The 10437-nt window shown below is 44.7% G+C and overlaps 1 pseudogene; it reads left to right on the top strand.

The window, feature by feature from the left end:
• Positions 1-618: 618 nt before the first annotated feature.
• LOC144098226 (uncharacterized) lies at positions 619-9719 on the top strand (annotated as a pseudogene).
• Positions 9720-10437: the final 718 nt, after the last annotated feature.

The following is a 10437-nucleotide window of genomic DNA, read 5'->3' as shown; positions in this document are numbered from 1 at the left end:
GCAATATGGCGGCATTGTGAGCGTTTTAGTCGGTTTTAGTACTAAGAGCAATCCGTAATACGGCTCCTGGTGTGGCCAACAATTTGATGACGCCGCGTGCCGGCGACAGTACACGAAGTACGTAGAAAAGCAAGCATGGCAAGCTTCTGGGCCACATTTTCTGCCTCTAATCCGGTTAGTATTCAGGCGCATCTTGAAACTCTTGTAGATTTTCTGGGTATTTGGCGAGCGCCTGAAAGGTGGCACAGCAATGTTTCTGACAGGGACAGTTACTTTGTTTCATTTTTGGTTGTGGCGTTGCATTCCGTTGCTGAATAGCGTAAAATGATGGGCTGAATTGTTCATAAAGCACAGAAGGTGGAACGAACGAAAACGCACGCAGGAAAAGAGAGGAGGCACACAGCTGAGGAGAACAGCGGTATTGACTGTGTGCGTCCTCTGTCTTGGCTTGCGTCCGTTTTTGCTGGTTCCACCTTCTGTGCAATTCTGTAGCCAGCATCGTTCCTCTGATTTTTTCGTTATCCGCGCCGTTCCCCGCGCGTAGGCCGCATCCTGCTGCAGCACGTGATAGAAGTACTGGCCTTCAATGACGACGTTAACCACGCCTTCGTGATTAACATGCCTGGAAGAATCCTTGCGGACCTCTTGGAGGGATCCATGCGAGAGTACGACGTCAGCAAGACAGCGCCGGTTGCCGACTTTCTCCAGGTCTCGGGCAAGTCAAACTTCATTTGTTTTCCAAAATAATATTTACGCGACGCCAGCTCGATACACTCTACAACAGACCCAATCTAGTCTTTTTTTTTATTTTCATAGTCCCCCTAAACGCTCACAGTTCTTTCAGAAGAGTGAATCGCAGGACCAGTTCGTGTCTATCAGAAAAATATCCAGCGGAAGAAAGACGCAGCAAAAGAGCAAACATACACACAGTCGCCGAGCTTACGACTGATTTGTTGATGGCACTCTTTCTCGGCGATAATTACAAACACGGATCCCTTATGCAAGTCAGCTCATTCTTTTTCATTAGAAATGCCTCGAGAAGCTAGCGTTCCTGTCTAGTATTTCTCCTCCGAATTATTGTGTTGCAGTGAAACAAAGGTGAACAGTTGCAGCATTTTTTACATGCCAGGCCAGGTTGCTAATTGTAGCTAATCGGCAGGAGTTGCCATGCTCACTGAGCCGTTCTTTCAGACATTGACCTGTTTGCCTCATATAAACTCTTCCTCAGCATGTGGAGATAGAATACACGCTCCCATGTCTCAAAAGGCACTTTTACCATGCGAATATGCCCACCCGAATGTTAAAATCCAGCATTGCGAACTTTTGTTTCACCAAATGCACTTAAAAAGAGTTGCCCACACTTCATTCACGAAAGCCTTTCCGAGCAGGTTAATCGACTAAAAAGTACCTTCTGGCTTTGCGCCCGCGCTGCTGGTATCGGGCTCAAATGAGTTGAGGAAAAATTCGGTGTGAATAAGGAGTTTTCGACCCTTCACAAGCTTGCTGGTCTTTGCGCCCGAATCTCTGGATGCGAAAAACCACAAACCTACATAAACAAGCACCAAACGAGATTCACGAGGTGTGCTGTCGTTGTCGTGTTTTCTATCCCCATGTCCTGTGGAAAAGTTTACATGAGGCAAACTGGCCAATGTGTAAACAAAGCGCTCAGAGAGCATGGCAACTTCGGTCGATTAGGTACCGGAAGCAACCTGCTTTACATGTAAAATATGCTTTAACTGTTCACCTTTCTTTCACTGCACCACAGTAGTTGCCAGGGAAACACTAGAAGAGAACGCAAGCTTCTCGAGGCATTGCGAACGAAAAAGAAGGGTGTTTATCGGTTTTATCGGTGGTTTCATTCACGCCCTCGCTCTGTATTTTTTTTGTATCTCCGTTTGCACAGCAAGGTAGCTTTAAGTACGTGGTTGTGCCAATAATATATCATCCGTAAGTCCGCCGTCTGTGTGTGTGTATGTGTCTCCTATGCTCCTGCGTCTTTTCGCTAGTTCATTTTCCTGCAAGAGGTTTCGGCCACTGGCGTGATTACTCATAGAACTACATACCCAGATAAATAATAAATAAGTGGCCGCCAAGGTAACGAAGACAAAGAAAGAAGACCCCTGATAACTACAATAATCTTTTATATGGATGGTGATAATTCTAACTCAGCTACCAAATCTTCTCATTATGAATGAATGAATTTTAATTTCTCGTCTATGCGAGTGGAAACTGGGACTAAAGGTACTAACGACCTGACGGAAGGTCCGAGCCCCCTACAGCAAACAGCATCGACAGCCGTGATCACTGAAGGAAATATATATAAAAGGGAAATGTACAGAATTTACATAAGTACAGGAATATTACACTTGTGTGTATTACACATTACACTGGCACAATGCACACATAGCACAACTGCACTCTATATATTCATTTTGTGAATGGATAAACATACAAACAGAAAAGGAACAGAATTACAGCAAGCAAAAAGAGGAAACATCGGCAATTAGCAATACGGTAATCTTTCTTTTTTAAATACTTAATGAAGCGCTAATATCTAATAGTTCATAGACGTTGTTAAGTATTTCCGTTGACTTATAAAAGAACTACTGCTTTCCATATATTGTTCTTGTTTTCGCCATGTGTCTGATATTTTGTCGCAGAAGGTGCCGTGGTGTACCAAGATTGGAATATTTTAAAGAATAATTTCTGCTTGTGTACTGTAAGCAGAAGATTCTTATCATAAATTTTGTCTGCACGAAAAAGTGAATAACGCTGGAATAACGGGGCTGTTGCAAGATCTGCGTAACGGCCAAGGTAATTTATGAATATACGAAGAATGCGGTTTTGCAAAACAATTCCCTTATTGTAGTTCGTTGTTGTTGTTCCCCACACCAAGATCCCATAGCAGAGTTATGAATAAAAAAGGGCATTGTATAACTGTTGTTTGAGCCAAAGATGAAACAGGTAGGCTATTCTTTTAATAATGCCTATGGATTTAGAAAGATCATTGCATAACCGACTTATATATGAACTCCATGATAAATGTTCATCAAACTATACACCTAAGAATTTTTGTTTCCTAACGCGCGTCATTTATGTGTCATTAAAATATAACTTAATGTCACTCTTCATGTTTTTGTTACGAGACCTGAATAAAACGTACATTGTTTTCTCTGAGTTGAGTTCAAGGCTGTTTCAGCTCGGCCATTCTAAAAGAATATTTGGATAGGTATTTGCGCTGAGAGCAAGTTCGGTAATGCCATTGGAGGCCAAAAATACATTATTATCGGCATACATTATCAAGTCTGGTGAGTCAGGTATTCGAACAGTGTCATTTATATACATCAGGAACAATAGTGGGACAAGTTTTGAGCCCTGAGGTACACCCTTTGTTAAAGACAAAGTTCAGAATAACTAGAGTTTTCCTGAACAATTTGGCTTCCATTTGTAAAATAACTTCTTAATAAATCACCGGCAGGGCCATGTATCCCGTAATTTCTAATTTTTGGTAATAGCATTTTATAACGAACTGAGTCGAAAGGCTTTCTTAAATCTAAAAAAAAGTCCAAGTGTAACGTTTTGTTTTTCAATGTGGTCAATTATAGTCTTTGGTGCTAAGAAGGGCTTGTTCGGCTGACTTATTTTTTTGAAAGCCACAGTGGCACTTTGTGATCACGTCGTGTCAAATATCAAAGTTTCAAAACGCTTTGAGAATATATTTAGGATGGGTATCGGTCGGTAGTTTGAGGGTAGATTCCTCGTACCGGCTTTATAGATTGGTATCACTCGCGCAGTTTTTAAGGCCTACGGAAAGATTCCTGAAGATATAGAAATGTTCACAATGCAAGCTAAAACTTCACTTAGTTCCTTCGAGACGCATTTAATCGGCTCCGGGCGAATTCCGTCGGGTCCGGACGAGGCAGTACTTTTCGGCTTGTTTATTAAATTCCGTATCTTTGCGCTGTCTGTGGGCTGCATGAAGATAGTGTTTGTCACTGGCGTGATATTGTTTGCATAAGTCATACTTTCATTACCTGCTCTTGGAGCACATGATCCAGCTTGTAGGAAACTATATTTCATGCGCTTGTTACTTGGTCGTAGGAACTTTTTACGTTTCCAAGAAAAATGTCAAAAGATGCATTAACATCGCGTTCATTGTAGACCGCCGGCCAGTCTATCGCTGCAATTAATTCCCGAAAGTGTTCTAGCGAATACTCGTTTATCATTCGGCTATAAAAAGGCGCACGGGAGGCACGGATGTAGGATGTGAAATTCATAATAGGAAACAGCGGTTAAGTGTCGCTTATGTCAATTGAAAGATCACCTGTAATTATATCCTCTTCATTTATGTTATTAACGCAGATGTCAATTGAAGTGGCACTGTTCTTTGTGACTCGGGCTGGTAATGTAACATGATTTGTGCAGGCGTGACAACCTAGAAGTGATTTCAGTTCCCACGCCCATGTATCCGGTGACATCATGTCTACATATCCCATGATTATCACAAGTTCATTAGTAGCGCAGGCTTGCGATAGCACTGCATCCAAAAAACTGGAAACTTTTCTTTTTAACCCGTAGGAGGTCTATAGACGACCAATACCGTGGCCTTCCCACATGTACTGTAAGGCATTCCACGTCGTCTGTAACTATGGAAAATATGTCCACTACGGTAAAATGTTTCCCTTCTTTTATTTACATAGCCACACTCCTTCCCTTTGATTGGTTCTAGTTAAGTGCTGCGAACGATCATATCGAGATAGCCACGTTTCTGTGGAAAGCACAATGTCAAGTTTAATTTTATTGATGCCATCAGGTCCTCTATCTCGTCAACTTTATTCCTTATACTCCTGGCGTTAATATTCATGGTCGAGAAACTTTTTAAACCTGCAGTTTCTTCATTGAGGCTTGATATGTCATATTAAGTGTCGCTGATTGATGGTACTGTCATAACGAATAATTTTGAAAGCAGCGAAAAATTGTCTAAGTGCCCGTACACTCTCGGATGTCATCTTTGCTAAGTTTTTTTGGGATGCTATTCGGATGACCTTTGAAGCTTCATTTTTCCGTGCCAACCCACGTCCTTTGTAAGTCTAGACGAACTGCCAGTTTACCTTCGATTTTTTCTCGCGCGTAGCCACAAGCAGGTACTTTTCTTTTGCGTGTGTGAGGTGCTCATTTACATACGCAGAGTTTTTCAAATCCAAACCGATCTCCTTACATGTCAGCCATTTATTTCTGGCCTTAGCGAGGACTTCGTCGCACTTCATTTGTCGAACGAAGCTAATCACAAATGCTACATCGACATGATGTCACGCCAGATTACGGCGTGACTCACACTTACGGCAACTGTTACCGCCGCTGTCCTCCTCACACTCCTTCTCTTACCATTTCGCACAACGCCTTTATTAACACGCTTCAAAGGAATAAGCGTTGCCTTAGCCCAGCCCCCGCTGTGTATGGTGCGGATTCTTCAGTGGCGACGAGGATGGGATGACAACGGGCCGCCCTCTTAGTACGCCGCAGCCTTCGCCACCATGAGAGGATATGCCAGCCCGCCCAGTTTGACGAGACGGGCGACAAGTGGCCAGCTTAGCCAGTTCCACTGGAGGCTTTCTTTGAAGGCAATGACATCACGGACGACAAGAAGAAGCGGGCCCTGTTGCAGCGGTCCCTGTTGTCGTCAGCGGTTGCAGCGCTGACCACCCACACAGTGGATTTACTGAGTGGTCGATGCGCGCCAGACAAGGTGAACGGACTTTCGCCCAAGTGGTAGCTTTGTTGCAGCAGCACTTTTCGCAGCAACTAAACGAAATAGCACAGTCGTGCAAGTTCTTCGAACGCTACCAGCTGCCAGGCGAACCTGCCGAAGATTTCATAGTTGTTATTCTTCAAATAGCGGACACATGCAATTTTGGTGCAACGGTGGATGGATCGAATGCTACGAGATCGCATCGTTCGTGGACTGCAAAGCGCAGGAGCGTGTCGACAGTTGCTGGCGAAGCCGCAGCTGATGAGGAGTGAAGCATAAAAAATCGTGCTATCAGCTGAAAAGGCAGAAGCACGCGCGCAGCAGATAAGGAGCCACGCCGATGAAGGAAGCGTACATGCGATTGGAGGACAGGCGTATCACCCAAGAAACCGGCCACGGATTATTTCGTGCAACCGCTGGGGAGCGAAAGGGCGCGAACCAGAGAATTGCCGGTTCCGTTCGGCAACATGCTTCAAGTGCCAACAGCGGGGCCATATCGCCCGAGCCTGTTCCCATAGAGAGAGAGAGTTCATTGAAGGGCCAAGGCGGATTTAAAGTGGTGGCGAAGGCTGGGCCGAAAAGTGGTTTTGCGCGACTGCAGCACAACCAGAGGATGGGGGGCAAAACACTCATATAAAGAAATGATAAAGCTACAAAATTTGAATGTAATCTGCCAATAGAAAAGAAAAAATATATTAGCACCTTGTTTTATGAAAGAGGCAAGTCATTTTATTAAAACCTGGCAAATTTTGTATTTTTGCAACACTCTTGACCTGCCCCCTATTCATGAGTGTGCGGTGCATTACAGCGCGTCTTTGCAGGCCTTGTTTCGATACCCGGCTAACCCGGCCACAGTGGCGGGAGCTTACGAAGCGATTTCTTATCGCCAGCTGTCTGCGATGGCGCGCCTGGTAAAGCGTATAAATTTAGCTCGCCGGTCTCAAAATGCTCCTTTTGCGAAGTTTTCGTCGTCCTTGCACGTCGCTTCTTTGTCACCGTTCGGTAAGATTTGCACCCCGCTGCACCGCTGCGGCAGTTTTCTCGGTTTTGTCGTTTCCTTCGGCGTGCGGCCAGTGCGAAGTCTTTTTCCGTCTTTGCACGCTTCGCGCTCTTCCAAGGCTTTGAAGCGCTTAGCGCTTCATTTCAAGATGAGCTTGCGGCATGTGAAGAAACGATGCTCCGTGGTACACTGCGACAGCGTGGATAGTACGATTGGTGTCACGCTACACCGATTCCCGCTGGACTTTCACAGGTGAGCTCTTGACAGTGTCGTCTGCTCTAGGTATGCGCGATAGCTTCGATATGGTTTCGCCGGGCTGTTCGCTCGTGTTTCATAGCTGTAACCCGTTCGTGCGTACTTGGCTTCATGTTTTCGGGGATATTTATGTACTACACTGCAGGGCACACACTTTCAGTGCTGAGGTGTGCGAAAGAGGCCCACATTTTTCTAATTTATAGTGAGTTTCATGCAGCTGACTATCACCAACGTGAACTTCACACCGGGCTCTCAGGAGCAACCACGTGCACGCTGCTGACCGGGAGGCCCATTTAGAACAAAGTTTGCTACCTGCCAGCTCTGAGTACGACATTGTTTAGTTTTGCAAAACCATGAAGCCAATTTGAGGATCCCCTCGCAACTGGGAGTATCGAAACTCAGCCTCGTGTATGTGCGCGGCTTTGAGGAGGCTTTAACTGGATTCGCTGAGCAGGAGTTATTGCCTGCCTTGGTATTGCTGTCCTACATATACATGACTGTCAGGGTAATTTTAAACGCACTTCACTCTCGTCACTCGTTGAGCTTAGAAAAGCAGCTAGCCGCGTGGCATGAGGATGAGCGTTACCGCACTCTGGGGCGCAGAGAGCTTGGCGCGAGCATTTACTACCATAGTTCAGATGTAATGCAAGTATAATTTACTGCAGTTAGCAGTGCCAGGAATAATGACGCATTGGCGTTTCGAGTATGCGTATTCCTTTTGGCGCAGTTGTATCTAACGTGCATGTTGCATCACGTCCAGGTGCCGAGCGTGGGCGCAGTTCTGCCGCAACGTCAGCCTGGAGAAGAAGGCGCCGTCGCAGCTACGAGAACTCAGGATTTGCTCGAGGCACTTCGAACCATCTGTGTATCTGCCGTCAGGAAGGCTGCGACACGATGCTTTGCCTACTCGAGCAAGCATTGCCGGTAATATTTGTTATCAAACTTTTAAGGCATTCGCCGCTCTTGAAATGTCAGGTTTTGTGAAAAAATGAAATTTTTCCTTTTTGTCGTAACCGTAAACAGTCCAGCGTCTTTTGCAAAACGAATTATGTATCTTTCTTGTGGCTTTAAAAATTACAGTAAATTTTTACCTGCACCCTGCTAAGCGAAAACGAAAATGGAAGTATCGCTTTCACGTGAGCACATATAATTATATATATATATATATATATATATATATATATATATATATATATATATATATATAATATTCGTTTTACGTCTCTTGTATGCACTGTACACTGTATGTGAGGTTCGTGACAAATGTCCAACATAGCATAGAATTAGGTTTGTGCTTGTGGTAAGCTAATGGCACAAGCTTAGTAGGCGAAGGGTGCTCAAGCGAATTTCTAGGCACGGGTGCGGAAAAAGTACACTGACGGTGTGAATACTCTTGCTTGATATTTCCGGTAAAAAAAAGGATAATGGAAGTGGGATATTCGGTAGTCTGGTATGGCAAAGGGCTCCAAAGGATCTTAACGTGAGTCTGTCAGTCTTCCGGTTCAGGCTGTTTGATGCCGCTAGCCACTTCAGCAACGGAAACCAGGCGACTCTACATGTTTTGCAGCAAGTGGGACTTGAATCTTTCATATTCACCGTGAAACCTTGTCTCACGAACGGTCCCTGTCGTGTCCAGAGGGCATTCTCGTCCTTCCTTTGATAGCTCAAAAGAAGTGAGGGGAAAAAAATGGTGAGCCTTCCTAAATGTTTGATGAATTTTAGTACTCCAGAACTTTGCTTTCTTGTATGCAGAGCTTCTTTTTTCATCTTCAGTCTTATCAGGATGCAATCTTATGCCGACTTGGGCAAGGTACGCTTGGTGAAAAGCTTCTCGAGATATTGTGTGCTCATGTGTTATGTATCAAAGCATGCACTGAACGATTATAGAAATGCACTAATAATTGTTTGTGTTGTTGCCTTTTACCTCAATATTCATGCTAGCGAAAGCCAATGTTTGTACAGGTTTTTATTTTTTGCGATAATTGCTTACGAATTCATTCTTGTTGCATCTCATTGCGTAGGCCATAGGCTGACCTGCATAAATCTGTAAACAATATGGGGCACATTACTTGATTTGCGAGCTATAGTTGTTTGTGTGATAGGCGACTTTCGCACTCTTCAAAGTAAAACATAGCATATGAAAATTGCAAATGATTTACTGGTGCTCCACAGCTGCTGATGACATCAAACTAATGTGCCTAACGATTAAGGGTGGTAAACAGAATTTTATTTCATTGGATAAGCATTTTTCTTTCTAGATTGATGACAATGTGAACCGCATGCTGTGGAAGCTATAGTTGTTTGGAAATTATTTACTATAAAGGCACTGAATTCTCTTTTCTCTCCGCAATAATGTTGCCATTTCAGACACCTCAAGCGAATGCAGCAGCGACATGGACTGTTCACAATCTCTGAGCGAAACTTCGGCATCAGTGCGCCGGGCTGGAGAACCAGGTGAGCAGGGTTGTATGCATAACTTACATAAATCTTTTGAAAATGGTGACTACTGAAAGCTCATTGGACTGCTTCCTATGATAGCTGCTGTCTCCGGTGAACCTGTTTCCAAGGGGTACGTCCAGAGTCGGTCGTCCCAGTCGCTGCTACTCTTCCAAGAAGGTGATTGTTATTTCGTATCTGCTCGAACAGCCTGAGGAGGTATGGCTCAGAAATATGCTACAATTCCTTGTCTGTGCGCTGTGCAGATGCAGATGGTGCCAGCCCTACTGGTTCTACGCTGATCCAAGCTTGTTCCCACGCCAGTGGCTTCATAATGGTTCAGTGTAAGTGTTAATTCCGCCTGTGGCGCTTAGTTATTATTTGTGCATTGTTGGGTTGCTGGCTTCCCTGTCAGAACTGTGCTGTCACTATATTTTGTTCTTTATATTCTGTGGGCGCAGCTGACCACACATATGCAGGACCAAGCACTGAAGCAAGCGCTTCATCTCTGGAACCTGGCACGGCAGGGGTGGCCGCAACACTGTCAGCGAGTGCTGATCTGTCACCAGGAGCTCCGTTCAGCAGTTCGCCTCTTTCTTATGAAGGTTAGCAATTTTACAACGCTTTCGCAATATTGCGCACTTTTTGGTGCTACAGGACTATATGCAGCTATGACTAAACCCGACGTAGCAACTTATTGCTCTTCCGTCGACTCTGTACGTTGCAGGATCTTTCACCAGCCCCATCAATGAAAGGCGGCCACTGCAGAAACTTCGAGCCAAGCTCAGGCAGCTGCGTAACCGCAAAAAGAGGCTGCAAGGACTGCTGCTTCAGCGCCGACGCATGAAGACCACTGCCGAATTGGTAGATAGTTTGCGTGAGCATTTAACACCAGCTGTTGCTGCTTTTGTTGAAGCTCAGTTAAAGATGCACAATGTCAGCAGGTTTGGCCGTCGATGGTGCAGCCAAAACAAAACCTTTGCTTTAGGTTTATACT

Source organism: Amblyomma americanum, chromosome 7 (genome assembly GCF_052857255.1).
Source record: "Amblyomma americanum isolate KBUSLIRL-KWMA chromosome 7, ASM5285725v1, whole genome shotgun sequence".
Lineage (NCBI taxonomy): Eukaryota > Metazoa > Arthropoda > Arachnida > Ixodida > Ixodidae > Amblyomma > Amblyomma americanum.
This window is presented reverse-complemented; position numbering and strand designations above follow the sequence as displayed.